Genomic DNA, 19790 nt, shown 5'->3' with positions numbered 1-19790 from the left:
CTTGGAAGAATATGATAATTGCTATACTATTTGTGCTATCCATACTATTAATGATGAGAGTGATTATGCTTATTATATGAAATGGCCCAAGCTTGGGGATGCTATGTTTGATGAAGATGATGTTTTTTAGAATATATTTGCTGCAATTAACGTTTGTCCCAAGCTTGGGGATGCCACGTTTAATGAAGATGATAATTTTAGTCTCCCAAGTTTTGATATGCAAATTTATAATGATGATAGCATGCTTCCTACCTATGATGATTATTGTGATGATACTTATGTTATAAAAAGTAGTGATTATATTTATAAAAATTTTCATGATTATGATTACCCCTTTTCTGAACATTACTCTTTTAATGTGGAAACAATTTATAGTATTTGAGTCTATTATGATACTCCCACTATTCCGAATGAGAAGAATTTTGCTTATGTGGAGAGTAATAAAATTTCTATGCTTGTAGATCATGAAAATAATGCTTTAGGTGCTGGTTATATTGTTGAATTCATTCATGATGCTACTGAAAATTATTATGATGGAGGAACATATGCTTGTAGGAATTGCAATAATATCAAGTTTCCTCCCTATGTGCTTAAAGTTTTGAAGTTATGCTTCTTTTGCCCTCCTATGCTAGTTGATTATTGTTCCCATAAGTTATTTGCTCACAAAATCCCTATGCATAGGAAGTGGGTTAGACTTAAATTTGCTAGTCATATTCTTCATGATGCTCTCTTTATGTTACAATTCTTATCTTTATGTGAGCATCATTGAAATCATCATGCCTAGCTAGGGGCATTAAACGATAGCGCTTGTTGGGAGGCAACCCAACTTTATTTTTGTTCCTTGCTTTTTGCTCCTGTTTAGTAATAAATAATTCATCTATCCTCTGTTTATATGTGGTTTTATGTTTTAATTAGTGTTTGTGCCAAGTAGAACCATTGGGAAGACTTGGGTGAAGTCTTTATGATCATGCTGTAAAAAACAGAAACTTTAGCGCTCACGAGAATTGCTGCCATTTTTTATTGGAGAGTGATATTTAGTTAATTCTTTTTGAAGATGATTAATGGACAAATTACTCAGGTCCACCAATTTATTTGAGAATTTTCTGAGTTCCATAAGTGGTCTAAACCTACAGATTACTACAGACTGTTCTGTTTTTGACAGATTCTGTTTTCATCATGTTGTTTGCTTATTTTGATGAATGTATGAGTAGTATCGGAGGGTATGAACCATAGAGAAGTTGGAATACAGTATATATTACACCAATATTAATTTAGAATGAGTTCATTACAGTACCTTATGATGGTGATTTGCTTTCTTATACTAACGGAGCTTACGAGTTTTCTGTTAAGTTTTGTGTTGTGAAGTTTTCAAGTTTTGGGTAAAGATTTGATGGACTATGGAATAAGGAGTGGCAAGAGCCTAAGCTTGGGGATTCCCAAGGCACCCCAAGGTAATATTAAAGTAGAAACAAGAGCCTAAACTTGGGTATGCCCCGGAAGGCATCCCCTCTTTCGTCTTCGTTCATCGGTAACTTTACTTGGAGCTATATTTTTATTCGCCACATGATATGTGTTTTGCTTCGAGCGTGACTTAATTTTCTTTTGATTTGCTTGCTGTTTGAATAAAATACAAAGATCTGAAATTATTAAATGTTAGAGAGTCTTCATATAGTTGCATAATCATTCGACTACTCATTGATCTTCACATATATCTTTCGGAGTAGTTTGTCATTTGCTCTAATGCTTCACTTATATCCTTTTAGAGCACGGTGGTGGTTTTATTTTATAGAAATAGATGAACTCTCATGCTTCACTTATATTATTTTGAGAGTCTTAAATAGCATGGTAATTTTCTTAAATAATCCTAATATGCTAGGCATCCAAGAATAGTAAAAACTTTCTTATGAGTGTGTTGAATACTAAGAGAAGTTTGATGCTTGATGATTGTTTTGAGATATGGAGGTAATAATATCAAAGTCGTGCTAGTTGATTAGTTGTGAATTTGAGGAATACTTGTGTTGAAGTTTGCAAGTACCGTAGCATGCACTTATGGTAAACATTGTGTAACAAATTTGAAACATGAGGTGTTCTTTGATTGTCTTCCTTATGAGTAGCGGTCGGGGACGAGCGATGGTCTTTTCCTACCAATCTATCCCCCTAGGAGCATGCGCGTAGTGCTTGGTTTTTGATGACTTGTAGATTTTTGCATTAAGTATGTGAGTTCTTTATGACTAATGTTGAGTCCATGGATTATATGCACTCTCACCCTTCCATCATTGCTAGGCGCTTCGGTACCGTGCATTGCCCTTTCTCACATTGAGAGTTGGTGCAAACTTCGCCGGTGCATCCAAACCTCGTGATATGATACTCTCTTTCACACATAAACCTCCTTATATGTTCCTCAAAACAGCCACCATACCTACCTATTATGGCATTTCCATAGTCATTCCGAGATATATTGCCATGCAACTTTCGACTGTTCCGTTTATCATGACACACATCATCATTGTCATATTGCCTTGCATGATCATGTAGTTGACATCATATTTGTGGCAAGGCCACCATGCATAATTTATCATACATGTCACTCTTGATTCATTGCCCATACCGGTACACCGCCGGAGGCATTCATATACAGTCATACTTTGTTCTAGTTTCGAGTTGTAATTCTTGAGTTCTAAGTAAATAGAAGTGTGATGACCGTCATTCATAGAGCATTGTCCTAAAAAAGGCCAAATAAAAAAAGCTAAATAAAGAAGGGACAATGATACTATCCTTTTTCCACACTTGTGCTTCAAAGTAGCACCATAATCTTCATGATAGAGAGTCTTTTGTTTTTCACTTTCATATACTAGTGGGAATTTTTCATTATAGAACTTGGCTTGTATATTCCAACAATGGGCCTCCTCAAGTGCCCTAGGTCTTCGTTAGCAAGCAAGTTCGATGCACACCCACTCAGTTTCTTTTGTTGAGCTTTCATAAATTTATAGCTCTAGTGTATCCGTTGCATGGCAATCCCTACTCCTTGCATTAACATCAATTGATGGGCATTTCCATAGCCCATTGATTAGCCTCGTTGATGTGAGACTTTCTCCTTTTTTGTCTTCTCCACATAACCCCCATCATCATATTCTATTCCAACCATAGTGCTATATCCATGGCTCATGCTCATATATTGCGTGAAAGTTTATAGGTTTGAGATTACTAAAGTATGAAAAAATTGCTTGGCTTGTCATCGGGGTTGTGCATGATGAGAGCATTCTTGTGTGACGAAAATGGAGCATGACTAAACTATATGATTTTGTAGGGATGAATTTTCTTTGGCCATGTTATTTTGAGAAGACATAATTGCTTAGTTAGTATGCTTGAAGTATTATTATTTTTATGTCAATATGAACTTTTATCTTGAACTGTTCGGATCTGAATATTCATACCACAATTAAGATGAATTACATTGAAATTATGCCAAGTAGCATTCCACATCAAAAATTCTGCTTTTATCATTTACCTACTTGAGGACGAGCAGGAATTAAGCTTGGGGATGCTGATACGTCTCCAACGTATCTATAATTTTTTATTGTTCCATGCTATTATATTATGTGTTTTGGATGTTTATGGGCTTTATTATACACTTTTATATTATTTTTGGTCTAACCTATTAACCCAGAGCCCAGTGCCAGTTTCTGTTTTTTCCTTGTTTTAGAGTATCGCGGAAAAGGAAAATCAAACGGAGTCCAATTGACCTGAAACTTCACGGAACTTATTTTTGGAAGGAAAGCAACCCGGGAGACTTGGAGTCCACGTAAGGGAAGCAACGAGGAAGCCACGAGGCAGGGGGGCGTGCCCACCCCCCTGGGCGCGCCCTCCACCCTCGTGGCCCCCCTGGGCGTGCCCTCCACCCTCGTGGCCCTAAAACGATCGGGGAGCACAATAGATCGGGAGTTCCGCCACCAGAAGCCTCCGTAGCCACCAAAAACCAAGCTAGATCCGTTCCGGCACCCTGTCGAAGGGGGAATCCCTCTCCGGTGGCCATCTTCATCATCCCGGTGCTCTCCATGATGAGGAGGGAGTAGTTCTCCCTCGGGGCTGAGGGTATGTACCAGTAGCTATGTGTTTGATCTCTCTCTCTCCCGTGTTCTTAATTTGGCACGGTCTTGATGTATCGCGAGCTTTGCTATTATAGTTGGATCTTATGTTTATTCTCCCCCTCTACTCTCTTGTAATGGATTGAGTTTCCCCTTCGAAGTTATCTTATCGGAGTGAGTCTTCAAAGATTTGAGAACACTTGATGTATGTCTTGCCGTGCGTATCTGTGCTAACAATGGGATATCACATGATTCACTTGATGTATGTTTTGGTGATCAACTTGCGGGTTCCGCCCATGAACCTATGCATAGGGGTTGGCACATGTTTCCGTCGTGATTCTCTGGTAGGAACTTTGGGGCACTCTTTGAGGTCCTATGTGTTGGTTGAATAGATGAATCTGAGATTGTGTGATGCATATCGTATAATCATACCCACGGATACTTGAGGTGACATTGGAGTATCTAGGTGACATTAGGGTTTTGGGTGATTTGTGTCTTTAGGTGTTATTCTAGTACGAACTCTATGGCTGTTTGTGACACTTATAGGAATAGCCCAACGGATTGATTCGAAAAAATAACTTTGAGGTGGTTTCGTACCCTACCATAATTCTTCGTTTGTTCTCCGCTATTAGTGACTTTAGAGTGGCTCTTTGTTGCATGTTGAGGGATAGTTATGTGATCCAATTATGTTATTATTGTTGAGAGGACTTGCACTAGTGAAAGTATGAACCCTAGGCCTTGTATGAACGCATTGCAACATTAGTTACCTTGCTGTTTTTATATTTTCAGATTACAAAAACCATTATCTATTATCCATATACCACTTGTATCATCATCTCTTTGCCGAACTAGTGCACCTATACAATTTACCATTGTATTGGGTGTGTTGGGGACACAAGAGACTCTTTGTTATTTGGTTGCAGGGTTGCTTGAGAGAGACCATCTTCGTCCTACGCCTCCTACGGATTGATAAACCTTAGGTCATCCACTTGAGGGAAATTTGCTACTGTCCTACAAACGTCTGCACTTGGAGGCCCAACAACATCTACAAGAAGAAGGTTGTGTGGTAGACATCACATCACACTACCAAGTTAAAGGTCTCTCGTCATTAGTGCCATTGCATATTCACAGCTTATGATGCGTAAACTAAGGAGAAGGCATTTCAACAAATTAGAAGTAATGAAAGCTAGAAACCATATGAAATGTGCAACGAATATCACTCTACCAAGTTAAAATTGTCTCGTCATAAGTGCCATTTCAACAAATTAGAAGTAGTACAAGCTAGAAAAGAATGCGAGATGTAACCTATATCACACTCCCAAGTCAAACGTGTCTTATGATAAGTGATTGTTGCAGGTTACACAACAGTAGTACTTTGATGTAAGAACATGGTGTGATAGATAGATATTGTATGTTCTAGAAACAGGAACACATGTCTTATTCACAAGTATAATGTGTAAAGTAAGCAGATGGAATTCAACAAAAGTAGAAGCAATACAAGCTAGACATCATACATAACATGCAACCACATATAACAGTGCCAACTTAGAGGGAGCACCTGTGATGGTGCACTGGGGGAGACGTGCTCATCATCAACACAACTACGTTGAGTGTTTATGCATGTGTTGTCTTGCAAATCTTCTTGGGGGGGGGGAGTAGAATCTGTAGAGGCCCTCCGTTTGGAAGGAGCACCTATATCCGATGCCTTGCTACTTTCCTTACGCTTTATTGATTTTGAATTGTCAAGTAAAACCAACAATAAAAAGCAATAAAATTCACTCTTTAGAACTCATTCGTGCATGGTACTGACAATCACTACTTTGATGTAAGGCAAACACATGATACCAGGATGGAATATGTATGAAAAATAGGACGGCATGGCATATTCACAATTGTTTGTGTAAACTAAGCAGAAGCCATTTCAACAAATAAGAAGCAATGCAAGCTAGACACCACATGAAAGATGCAACCAATATGACTCCGCCAAGGTAAAAGCATCCCATCACAAATGGTGTTTCAACAAATTAGAAGCAGCACATGCTATAAATCATATGAAAGATGCAACTAATATCACACTGCATATACTAAAGGTGTCTCGTCATATTGATTCATGCGGGATACAAAAAAACAATAGTTTTATATAAGGGCATGCTTAATAGACAGATGTACTATGTACCAGAAACAGGAAGGCATGTCACATTAATAGGTATAATGTATAAACTAAGCAGAATAGCACATGCAATTTAACTAGATTGTAAGAATTACAGTCTAGACTCCATATGAAACATGCAACCACATATCACGCTGCCATGTTAGAGAAAGCACATGTGATGCTGGTGTAGGGGAAATGCGGTCATCAACTACAGAGCTACGTTCACTATCTTCATCTAGCTTGATGTTTCTTGAGAATCATGTGGGGAGGCTGACACTGCATTCTTCAAAAGAGTATCTTTTCTCAAACTAACCCACTCGGGTGACTGTCTCATCATAAGTGATTGATGAGGGATACGCAAGAACATTAGTTTGATGTAAGAACATGGTTAATAGACAAATGTACTAGTATGTACCAAAAACAGGAAGGCATGTCATATTCAAAGGTATAATATGTAAGCTAAGCAGATACAATTTAACCAAATTGGAAGTAATACAAGATAGACATCTGGCTAGAGTGGTGAGCATGATCATCGAGGACCTGAGAGCCTAGTGGGAGGCGGGCTGCTTCGCCACCATCGTGGCTTTTTAGTTGGCTTCTAGGTGATGCTTGTCTGTGCTGGGCTTGTCACTGGCTCGGCCAGTGCCCGGACTAGCTATTTGTCTTCTGGTGCTCCCGGGATGGTGGTTCATGTAAAAAATACATTTCCTTATCTTAATAAAGACCGACTTCGGCCTTTCGAATACAAGCTAGACACCATATGCAACATGCAACCACATATGACACCGCGAAGTTAAAGCAAGCACCTGGGATGGTGGTTCATCGCGAGCGAGGTCATCAACTCCAGAGCTACATTTACTGTCTCCATCTGTTGACATTGCACCCTTTATAAGGCTGAAACGTCTCTGGCCTAGCCGCGTACAACATTGCATGGCAAACAAAATTAGATTCTACTCCGTATGATTTTGTAATATATGAGCACAAGAATGGCTGGGAAATGCAGGTACTCCTCCAGCACACCACTGTTGGGGAACGCAGTATTTCAAAAAATTTCCTACGATCACATAAGATCTATCAAGGGATACACAACAACGAGATAGGAGAGTGTGTCTACGTACCCTCGTAGACCGAAAGCGGAAGCGTTAAGTAACGTGGTTGATGTAGTCGAACGTCTTCGCGATCCAACCAATCAAGTACCGAACGCACGACACCTCCGCGATCTGCACACACGTTCAGCTCGGTGATGTCCCTCAAACTCTAGATCCAACTAAGGCCGAGGGAGAGTTTCGTCAGCACGATGGCGTGTTGACGGTGATGATGAAGTTCCCGACGCAGGGCTTCGCTTAAGCACTACGACAATATGACCAAGGTGGAAAGCTGTGGAGGGGGGGCACCGCACACAGCTAAGAGATCAACTTGTGTGTCTATGGGGTGCCCCCTCCCCCGTATATAAAGGAGTGGAGGAGGGGAGGGCCGGCCTCCTATGGCGCGCCCTAAGGGGGGATTCCTACTCCTAGTAGGATTGGTTTCCCCCCTTCCCTAGTTGGAGTAGGAGAAGAAGGAAGAGGGAGAGGGAGAGAAGGAAAGGGGGGCCGCCCCCCTTCCCAATTCGGATTGGGCTTGGGGGCGCGAGCCTCCTCCTCTCTCCCACCATGGCCCATTAAGGCCCATTAACTCCCCGGGGGTTTCCTGTAACCCCCCCCCCCCCCCCCCCCCCCCCCCCCCCCCCCCCCCCCCCCCCCGGTACTCCGGAAAATGCCCGAACCTATCTGAAACCTTTCCGGTGTCCAAACATAGCCTTCCAATATATCAATCTTTATGTCTCGACCATTTCGAGACTCCTCATCGTGTCCGTGATCACATCCGGGACTCCGAACTATCTTCGGTACATCAAATCACATAACTCATAAGACATATCATCATCGAACGTTAAGCGTGCGGACCCTACGGGTTCGAGAACTATGTAGACATGACTGAGACTAATCTCTGGTCAATAACCAATAGCGAAACCTGGATGCTCATATTGGTTCCTACATATTCTACGCAGATCTTTATCGGTCAAACTGCATAACAACATATGTTTGTTCCCTTTGTCATCGGTATGTTACTTGCCAGTGATTCGATCGTCGGTATCATCATACCTAGTTCAATCTCGTTACCGGCAAGTCGCTTTACTCGTTCCGTAATGCAACATCCCACAACTAAGTCATTAGTCATATTACGTGCAAGGCTTATAGTGATGTGCATTACCGAGAGGGCCCAGAGATACCTCTCTAACAATCGGAGTGACAAATCCTAATCTCGATCTATGCCAACTCAACAAACACCATCGGAGACACCTGTAGAGCATATTTATAATCACACAATTATGTTGTGCCATTTGATAGTACGCTAAGTGTTCCTCCGGTATTCGGGAGTTGCATAATCTCATAGTCATAGGAACATGAATAAGGTATGGAGAAAGCAATAGCAATAAACTAAACGATCATAGTGCTAACGGATGGGTTAAGTCAATCAAATCATTCTCTAATGATGTCATCCTGTTCAACAAATGACAACTCATGTCTATGGTTAGGAAACTTAACCATCTTTGATTAATGAGCTAGTCAATGTAGAGGCATACTAGTGACACTCTGTTTGTCTATGTATTCACACATGTACTAAGTTTCCGGTTAATACAATTCTAGCATGAATAAACATTTATCATGATATAAGGAAATATAAATAACAACTTTATTATTGCCTCTAGGGCATATTTCCTTTAGTCTCCCACTTGCACTAGAGTCAATAATCTAGATTACATTGTAATGATTCTAACACCCATGGAGTCTTGGTGCTGATCATGTTTTGCTCGTGAGAGAGGCTTTGTCAACGGGTTTGCAATATTCAGATCTGTATGTATCTTGCAAATCTCTATGTCTCCCTCATTGACTTGATCACGGACGGAATTGAAGCGTCTCTTGATGTGCCTGGTTCTCTTGTGAAATCTGGATTTCTTTGCCAAGGCAATTGGACCAGTATTGTCACAAAAGATTTTCATTGGACCTGTTGGGGATATTACTACTGGGCGTAAACCGGCCAGGACAGGCCGGGTTAACTTCATCAGTAGTTGAGTATGATAAAAGCCCATGAGGGCAAATGAGGGCTAAAGGCCCATCATCGGTTTAAGGCCTATAGCTATAAACCGGCGTCGGTATGTAACTTGTGTTATAAGTTAGGAATAGTGGAGACCGAACTGGATGCATCTATGAGCCGGTATCGGGACTCTGTAAGCCGACGGGCGTCACCCATGTATATAAGGGGATGACCCGGCGGCGGTTCAACAATAGACAATGACTCGAGACATAGGTGAAGCTTATTCGCTCCCTAGTCATCGAAACACCCATCAATTCCATCACAACTAGAAGTAGGCTTTTACCTTCATTGAAGGGGCCGAACTAGTATAAACTCTCTTGCGTCCTTGTGTCCGCTTTAACCCCTTCAAGCTAACCCGTAGCGATGGCTCCACGACTAAGTCCTTTCTCTAGGACATCTGCCATGACAAAACCATGACAGTTGGCGCCCACCGTGGGGCTATCGCACGATGGTTTCCGGTTCATGGAGGGCCGCTTTGAAGGACTCGAGGGCTATGTAGTAGGCCGGATGACTAAGAGTCGTCGCGGCAAGCTCTACATCGACAATGCAGGCTGGGGCCCCGAGGCCGGTTCAGTTGAGTACGGGTACCGGATCCCCTTTGGTAGCATTCACGTTTTTATTGGGAAGATCGGTGAACCGGGCCCTGAGCCGGACATCTGCACCGACCTCGTCGAGACGGCTCAGCGTGCGCAATCCGCCCGGGTTAAACCGGCCATGAAGCGTGCCTTCGTGGGAGTCATCCATGGAGGAAGTCATGAGGACGGATCGGGATTTCGCGGGGCGACTGTCATTTGTTCCGGTGACGAATCTTCGACCGGAGAAACTGAATGTCTTTATCAACTACAAGATGGCCGGATTGGGAGCTGTTCCGATGGTGACAGTATTCCGGACCCCTCTGATCTGCCCAACCGGGTTGGAGTATTCATGGCCGGAACACAAGCAGCGCTTCATTCTTCGACAGCTGCGGCAACGATTTCCAGTTCAGCAGTAGCAACGGCCGCCGGGGCAGGAGGCCCTGTGCGCCCGCTGGCTCAGGTTCTATCAGAGCTATTTGATGCGTTGGCTGTGCTTATGGCGGAAGTTAATCCGCCAGATCAGGATGTTCACAATACGGAGATTGCAAAGATAAAGGAACAGATCACCCAGGCCAAGGCGGATCTGGCGGCTGAGGGCACCAGGATGGCCGCAGAGCAGGCTGCTTTAGACGCACAGGTCTATAGGCTTATGTTAGACCAGAGCACATCACATGAAGTCATGAGGAGGAAGCACCGGTCTCGCTTGCCTCCGGTTTTCGAGGCCAGAGACCTTTTCAACACTCCAGGGCCAAGAGCCGGCAATCCTCTGGAGGGGAACCGGGCAGAAGCCCCTGGGACCGGTGCACTGGTTCAACCTCGTCAGATCGACCCGCCTCGTCAAAACACCGTTGTACCTCAGGCTGCTCTAACACCCCCGGGTCACTACTCCAGCCCAATGGACAATCTTGTTGCCGCTGCTGCACGGCTGGAGGCCATTCCAATTGAAGGTGACTCGCCATAGGCAGTAGAGACACGGTGGGTCAAGGAACTTCTGAGGACCGCTTTGGCCCAACAGGAAGCATACTCGTACAGCCGCGACCGGATCCACTCGACCCCTCGTCCAAGACGGAGCTATAGCAGACATATGGATGAACCGGCAGTGTCGAGTAATGAACGACGTGGGGCACCCCGGGATAACAACCCGACGGGTGGTGCTGATGACACTCAGGAAGTGGTGAACCGGGCCCGAGCGCGTAGGGAGGCCGAGTTAGCCGCATAGCATCAGGCTCGGCAGCTCACGCCGGTTCGTCCAACCATCCCGATCGAACCTGGTGTTACTTCTAGCTCTTTGGGGTTGCCTTGCCTCGTCCCCGCTTTACGCAACGTGCGCTTGCCCAAGGATTTCAAAGGCCCACGCAAGGTACCAAATTATACGGCGGATCAACCACCAGAGACATGGCTACAGAGCTATGAGATGGCCATGGAGATGCTTGATGTGGATGACGCGGCGTGTGCGAAATACTTCACCATGATGCTTGAAGGAACGGCCCGTACTTGGTTAAAAAGCTTGCCCGCTAATTCTATCAGCTCATGGGCCCAATTACGAGCCCGGTTTATCAACAATTTCAAGGATACCTGTAAACAGCCTATGTCGATAGTGGACTTAGCTGCATGCGTCCAGGAGGAAGGAGAGTCAACGACTCATTGGGTGCGCCGGGTTTCACAAGTGTTGCACTCCTCGGACCGCATCAACGCTGACACCACAGTATTAACCCTAGAAGGCAACTGCCGGTTTGGGCCCCTGAAGTTGAAATTGGGACGGATGAAGCGTCATTGCACCGACATGGGGACCCTCATGGCCGCTTTGGTAAAATATGCTGATTCTGATAGTACCAAGGATCCCGAATCTGATGATGACAAGACAGGGAAGGGGAAGAAGAACAGCAGTTCCAAAGGTCAGCAGCATCACTGGGTAGGCAATGGCGGAGGAGGCAAGCGTAAAGCGGATGGCAACATGGATTTTGTGGCTAATACCAACGTATAGGACAATGGCCAGTGGCGCAAGGGTAGGCCAAAAAATCGTAGTGGAGCACCCAACCGCAACCCAAACCGCCTGAACTATCTGCTAAGCCAGCCCTGTCCAAGACATGGGACGAAGGAGGAGCCAACAAACCACCTTTGGAAGGATTGCTTTATTATGCAGGAATTCAAGAATTCTAATAATTTCCGGTATGATCACGGATCTGGCGGTGGCTCAGGGTCCGGGCCGGGTTACGGTGGAGGAAGTTCCGGCTCAGGATTTAATGGTAATCCGGGCGGACATAATGGTCAAAATAGTCAGAACAACCAGGGTGGTTACAACCAACAGCAGCAACAGTCAGGTTACCGAAGCAACCCAAAGCAGTTGAGTAATGGGCAGTACCATGTCTTTACCACTAGCCTGGACAAGCGACACCGGAAGGTTCAGAGGCGGGCAGTCAACTCTGTTGAACCGGCCACACCCCGTTATCTATGTTGGTCTGAACAGCCAATCATATGGAGCAGAGAGGATCACCCACTCCAGGTCGATAATCCGGGTCAGTTGGCTCTGGTGGTGGCCCCTCAGGTGGGAGGTTATAAGTTCACCAAGGTGCTCATGGATGGAGGGAGTAGTATTAACATCCTATACTATGAGACCTTCCGTCGTATGGGACTTACAGATAAGAATCTTAAACAGTCCAATACAGTATTCCATGGTGTAGTGCCTGGCAGATCAGCATATCCCGTTGGTAAGATAGCTCTTGAAGTGGCCTTTGGGTATGACCATGATTCCAGGTCGGAGACATTAACGTTTGAAGTGGTGAAAATTCAAAGTCCATATCATGCCCTGTTTGGGCGTCCGGCATACGCCAAGTTTATGGCTTGGCCCTGTTATGTGTATTTGCAGCTAAAGATGCCGGGTCACAAGGGGACAATAACGGTTCACGGAAGCCGCAAAATCGCTTTGGAATGCGAGGAAGGAGATGCAGCTTATGCAGAGTCGGTTTGTGCCACCGAGGAGTTGAAGTACTATAAAGACAATGTTGATCCGGCGGACATGACTCCGTTGAAGAAGCCAACTACGGAGCATGATCCGGCCCTGAAGTTCAAATCGGCAGCAGAAACTAAGCTTGTTGACTTCGTACCTAGCGATTCATCCAAGCAGTTCAGCATTAGTGCCAACTTGGATCCGAAATAGGAAAGCGCGCTCATCGAGTTCATCCGTGAGAATCAGGACATTTTTGCATGGAAGCCCTCTGACATGCCAGGTGTACCGAGGCAACTCGCTGAGCACACACTTAATGTGGATCCTAAATACAAACCGGTGAAACAGTTCCTCCGCCGGTTTAACGAAGAAAGACGCAAGGTGATTGGAGAAGAGGTAGCCAGGCTCTTAGCAGCTGGTTTTATTGTTGAAGTTTTTCACCCTGAGTGGCTTGCCAATCCGGTGCTAGTCCTTAAGAAAAACGGCACCTAGCGTATGTGTGTGGATTACACAGATCTTAATAAGGCTTGTCCAGCAGATCCTTTTGCCCTCCCCCGTATTGATCAAATCATTGATGCTACGGCGGGTTGTGAGCGTTTAAGTTTTTTGGATGCATATTCTGGCTATCATCAGATCAAAATGGTAGTTAAGGACCAGGAGAAGACGACATTCATAACTCCCTTTGGAGCCTTCTGCTATGTGTCCATGCCCTTTGGGCTCAAAAGTGCCCAGGCAACTTATCAATGGTGTGTACAAAATTGTCTTCACAAGCAGATTGGCCGTAATGTACATGCTTACATGGATGATATCATGGTTAAATCCAGGGAGAAGGAAACTCTGGTTGATGATTTGAAGGAAACCTTTGATAACCTAAGGACATACAAGATGATGCTTAATCCGGACAAGTGTGTCTTTGGTGTACCGGCGGGCAAGTTATTGGGTTTTCTGGTGTCCAACAGGGGAATTGAGGCTAATCCGGAGAAGATCACAGCCATCACCTCCCTGGCTAAACCAAAGTGTATCAATGATGTTCAACGCCTGGCAGGCCGATTGCCACGTTAAGCTGGTTTATCAGCTGCCTTGGTGAGAAGGCGATCCCTTTGTATCAGATGTTGAAGAAGACGGATCAGTTCGTCTGGAGTTTTGCTGCTGATGAAGCGCTTGAGGACTTAAAGCGGCAATTGGCCAATCCGCATGTGCTCGCCGCTCCCATTGACAAGGAGCCGTTACTGCTATATGTTGCTGCTAATGCTCGTGCGGTCAGCGTGGCTATTGTGGTGGAACGAAAGGAGGCAGGTAAGGAGCATCCGGTTCAACGTCCGGTCTATTATATCAGCGAGGTACTCATTGAGTCCAAGCAAAGGTATCCGCACTGGCAGAAGCTGGTGTACAGAGTTTTTATGGCAAGCCGGAAGCTTAAGCAATACTTCCAAGGGCACCCCATTACGGTGGTCAGTTCTGCTCCTTTGGGAGATATCATCCAGAACCGGGAAGCAACTAGCCGGATTGCAAAGTGGGCTATAGAGCTGGGGCCGTACGGTTTGAAATATGTGCCTCGGACAGCGATTAAGTCTCAAGCACTTGTTGATTTCATCAATGATTGGACGGAAATGCAAGCACCTGAAGAAAAGCCGGATCACACGTATTGGACCATCCATTTTGACGAATCCAGGCAGTTGGAAGGCTCGGCGGCTGGAGTCGTATTAACTTCCCCACGAGGTGATAAGTTTTGTTATGTTCTCCGTTTAATGTTCCCTTGTACTAACAATGCAGCTGAGTATGAAGCCTTGCTCCATGGTCTTCGGATGGCTAAGGAGATGAATCTAAGTCGAGTTAAGTGCTTCGGTGATTCGGACCTTGTGGCTCAGCAAGTGTCTGGCACTTGGGACTCCAAGGACCCACTCATGGCAGCATATCATCGTGAGGTGGATATTGTTGCAGGTTATTTCAGAGGCTATCAGGTGGACCACGTGGACCGGCGGAAAAATGAAGCGGCGGACGCTTTAAGCCGGCTGGGCTCTCAGCGCAAACCGGTCCCACCCAATGTTTTTCTGGATGTGCTGCACAACCCGTCAGTGAAGATCCCTGGTGAAGAGGATTTGGCCATTCCTGATCCGGAGGCTCAATTGGTGGCAGTTCTTCATGTTATTCCGGATTGGACGCTTCCTTACCTGGCGTACAAGAACTGGGGCGAGTTGCCAGAAGATGAGATTCTGGCCCGGCAGATAATCCGGCGATCCAAGTCGATGGCTGTCATCAACGGTGAGTTGCATCATTGCAGTGTATCAGGAGCTTTTCAACGTTGCGTGTCTCCTGAAGAAGGCCGTGAAATTTTGCGCGAGATCCACGAAGGAGATTTTGGTCACCACGCCGGTTCAAAGTCTCTGGTGGCTAAAGCATTTTGCCATGGTTTCTATTGGTTAACTGCTCATGCTGATGCGAAGGATCTGGTCAGACGATGTGATGGTTGCCAAAGGTTTTCAAGACGTGCTCATGTACCGGCTCAAGAATTGAGGATGATTCCAATTACTTGGCCATTTGCGACTTCGGGGCTGGATATGGTTGGGCCTTTCAAAAGGTCCAAAGATAAGAAGACCCACCTCCTGGTGGCGGTGGACAAGTTTACAAAGTGGGTGGAGGCAGAACCTATTAGCCAGTGTGATGCGGCCACATCGGTTCAGTTCATCAAAAAGGTGATTTTCCGGTTTGGCTTTCCACACAGTATTATCATAGATAATGGTACCAATTTGTCCAAAGGTGCTATGAAGGAGTTCTGCGAATGGGAGCACATCCGGCTCAACGTTTCATCAGTAGCACATGCACAGTCCAATGGTCAAGCAGAAAGAGCTAATCAAGAGATCTTGAGAGGCATCAAGCCCCGGCTCATGGTTCCTTTGCAAAGAACGTCGGGTTGTTGGGTAGAAGAATTACCATCTGTGTTATGGAGCATCAATACAACACCCAACAGATCAACAGGATACACACCGTTCTTCATGGTTTATGGAGCGGAGGCGGTTCTCCCCAGCGATATCCGTCATGACTCACCTCGTGTCACGGCTTATGTTGAAGCGGACAACGAGACAACACGGCAAGATGCTTTGGACCGGTTGGATGAAGAGCGTGACATCGCAGCCACCCGGTCGGCGATTTACCAGCAGGATCTTCGTCGTTATCACAGTCGCCGAGTCAGAACCAGAGCCTTCCAGGAAGGAGATTTGGTGCTTCGGCTCATCCAAGATCAGACTGATATGCATAAGCTATCCCGACCTTGGGAGGGGCCTTTCGTGGTCAGCAAGAATCTGCACAACGGGTCGTACTATCTTATCGATATTCGAGAGCATAAGGACTCACGTACATCAGAGGAGGAGACTAACAGGCCGTGGAATATAGCTCATCTTCGGCCTTACTATACCTGAGCCATTGGCTATACTTATGTACATACAATGTATATATTATGATTAAGTATAATAAACCGGAACCTCAGCTAAAGCGGGGTATCTGTTCTTTTACATCATGTGAGGTTACACGGAGTTGCTCTAAAGCGGCCTCCGGTTTACCCCTTGAGTTCGCTTTGCTAAAAGCATCGTGTTATATCACTTGGAGGATTGGTCGTGTCCGAACCAATACCATGCCTCTTGATAGGCGAAAGCCACCAGATCACTTGGGGACTTGGTCATGTCTGAACCAGTCATGCCTCTTGATTGGCCTAAGGCCACAGAATCACTTGGGGGCTTGGTCGAACCCGAACCATGACCACGCCATTTGGTCGGCATAAAATGCCACAAGAATCACTTGGGGACCTAGCTAACTAGAACTATAGTTACACCTAACGGGAGCTTGGTCGTGTTTGGCCATGGTTACGCCATTTGATCAGCTTAAATAAGTCTTTTTTGGCAAACTTTTTTTCGTTGCTTTTGCTTCATAGTTTTCTTTTAAGGGGGGTTTTTGCTTTTTATTATGTTTCTTAAACCGACAATTTTTTTTTCAATTGACGGAACACAGTTCACGTCAATCCGGAGGCTATTTGACCAGTTTAATCCGCGTTGTTAACATCCTCTTATGGAGTAACACGGTATTTATCGTAACCCGGCACGGTTTACATGGTAAACCAGCGTCATATATATATACAGGAGCTGTTATCTCCTCCAACAGTATGGGTTTGCAAAACTCCGCTTCAAGATTGGCCAAGCCAACTTCACGCTCAATGACAACAGGTATTATGTATCTCAAAATTTGGTCATACTTAAAATTTTGTTTTGATTTCATATATGCAGACATCATATTCCGCCTGACGGTACAACCGCGGTGGCACTTGACGAATTTTTCATTTCAGAAAGTGTTTTGGAAAGTTCATTGCCACAGGAAGAACAAATTATGCACGAAGGCATATCAACATCAAAGGTATCAGCTAGCCTATTACAAGGCAACATGGTGCCCATAATAATATAATTGTTTTTCGCGAAGAAGAGGTAGTTTTAAACCGGCGTCCGGTTCAAGCTTGGTCACCAGCCTGGCCTGATGTTTGTGGGTCGTCCTGCGCCGCTTCAGCCTCCGTATCCCTACCCAGTGGCTGGAAATCCACAGTTGTCCAGTCGATTCCCATTAATGCTTGAAAAACAGCTTCATCGTGGATCAGCAAGGACGGGTCAATATCGGGAGCGTAAGTATGCTTACGGATTGGAGGAATCAGATTTTCCGATTCATGGATTGGCGCAGCTATTCGCTTGTTCTGACTGTCATATTGCGCTTGATAACGAGACAAGTCTGCTTCCTCAGCCAACTGACAAGCTAGTGGACGCACCTCCTGGTTTATCGCTCACAGATCCGCTTCACCGAATTCTGATCCGTCTTCCTTCAAGCTGGGATAGCCCTGAGCCGCTTCAACAGGATCAAAACCTGGCACCCAGGCTTTTGCCCGGATTAAAGCATTGATTGCGCCGGTTCGAGCAGCAGATTTCTTTAGCTCTTCAATCCAGACAGGAAGCACCGACAGTTTCATCAGCGTATCTTGAATCAAAGTAGGCACCGGTTTGTTATGAGAGGCAGTACAGATGATCCGCTGGGCACCAGTATACAATTGTTCAACCAATGTATAGGCGGCTTTTAGCTTCTTCCGTACATCTGACCCCAAGTGACCAATGCATGTCCCTGAAATACCATAAAGGGTTAATAAGCCGGCAACTTTGTCAGAAGGCAGAGCCAATTCAGTAGGAAAACTGGCTTACCAAAGATAGCAGCAGCAGTCATGGCATGCACGTGCCGCTTTATGCTGGTCAGTTCATCTGCCACTGGTTTTAGTGCAGCCTCAGCATCCTCTGCTCGTTTGATCAAAGCGGATTTCTCAGTGGCCCAGTCCGCCCGTTTCTTTTTGAAGTTTTCCTTAAGTTGTTCCATGGCGCTTAAAGCACTGGCCAATTCCTCTTTTGCTTTGGACGTTTCAGCTTGTTGGGTTTTCAGGGCTTCTTGAAGATCGATGACTTGGTTCTCTTTCGTCTTCAGCTCCGCCTGCATGCATACAGATATATGCTTCAGCAAACTGGTAGAAGGATTCAAGTACCAACCACATAACAAGTTATGCGCTTAGTACTTGGGGCCTAATGCATATTTTATCTAAAGCGGCCCCCGATTTACCCCTTCATCTTTCGATTGTTTACAAAGTCCCAAGATCAATACAAGTATTCAACTTGGCACTTGGGGGCTAATGGCTATTTGATCATATATATTCTAATACGGCAGTTTCAATTACTTAAAGTACCGGTTTAACTACGCTAAAGTTAAACCGGCCCTTGGGGGCTACATCAGAAATTTCAAAGCAACAAGATTTATATTATTTAAGTCCCGGTTTGAAAGAATATTCCAAACCGGCCCTTGGGGGCTAGGAGAGTCAGGAATGGAAGCATACAAGCAAGAAGGAGCGTATGGAATTACCTCATATTTGTCTTTCATCATGTTGACCAGACCGGCTTCATAGTCACGGCTGGTATACAGCCGGTTCAGATAGCCGGAATGGATATCTTGGGCGTTCAGAGCAGCGTAAGTCGTCAGATCAGCGTTCCACTTGCCTTTACCAAAGGCAGCAAGTTCTTCCTTGGCAGAATGTTTGGATAAAGCGACAGGATTGCTTGGCTCAGTATGGCTAGTGCCAGTAATGACAACTTCATCATCATTGGTACCGCCGGTTTGCACTGGAGCTGTTGGCTTGTCAGTAGGTTTTGCGGGACCGGTGGAGCTTTCAACCCGGAGGGAACCTGTGGGCTGATGGATAGGGTCTGAAGTATCAGCAGGTCTTTCCTCAGCAGTAAGATCATCATCTGGCTGCGGTGGATCATTGGGAATATCCTCAGGAATAGCCGCTTCAAGATTGGGTGTGGTGCCTGGTTCAAGAATGACATCTTCTTCGGCCGCTTTATCCAGACGGGCCTTCTTGCTCGGCCTAGGTTTGGCCCTAAGAAGAGTAACAAAATTAAATACAGCATATGTTCTAAGGCAATATACTACAAACATCACAATAAATATAGCTTACCCAAGCACCGTTTTGAGCGGTGGGAGCTGAGTAGCCGACGACTCGCCAGAAGATGAGTGGGAAATAACCTGATAATCGGAGTCAGACGGATTAAGAGGTTGACGAAAGCAGCCCGCTTTAGGACAAGTACTGACAAGCGAATTAGAGACCTCAGAATGACGTTTCCGAACCGGACTGTTCGGTAAACCGGCGGAGGTAACTACCTGGCCGCTGTGCCGGGTGGTGCAGCAAGCTTCGTGTTGTTGAGTCTTCATAAGAAGTTTAGGATCCAAATAAGCAAGAGGATGAGAAAATTTAACTTTCCGGTTTGCCTGACGGATTTTTTGTGAAGGCAAAGTTTCTGAATCGGAAGAGAGAATAATTACCTCTGCAACAT

Source organism: Triticum urartu, chromosome 3 (assembly GCF_003073215.2).
Source record: "Triticum urartu cultivar G1812 chromosome 3, Tu2.1, whole genome shotgun sequence".
Taxonomy (NCBI): domain Eukaryota; kingdom Viridiplantae; phylum Streptophyta; class Magnoliopsida; order Poales; family Poaceae; genus Triticum; species Triticum urartu.
This window is presented reverse-complemented; position numbering follows the sequence as displayed.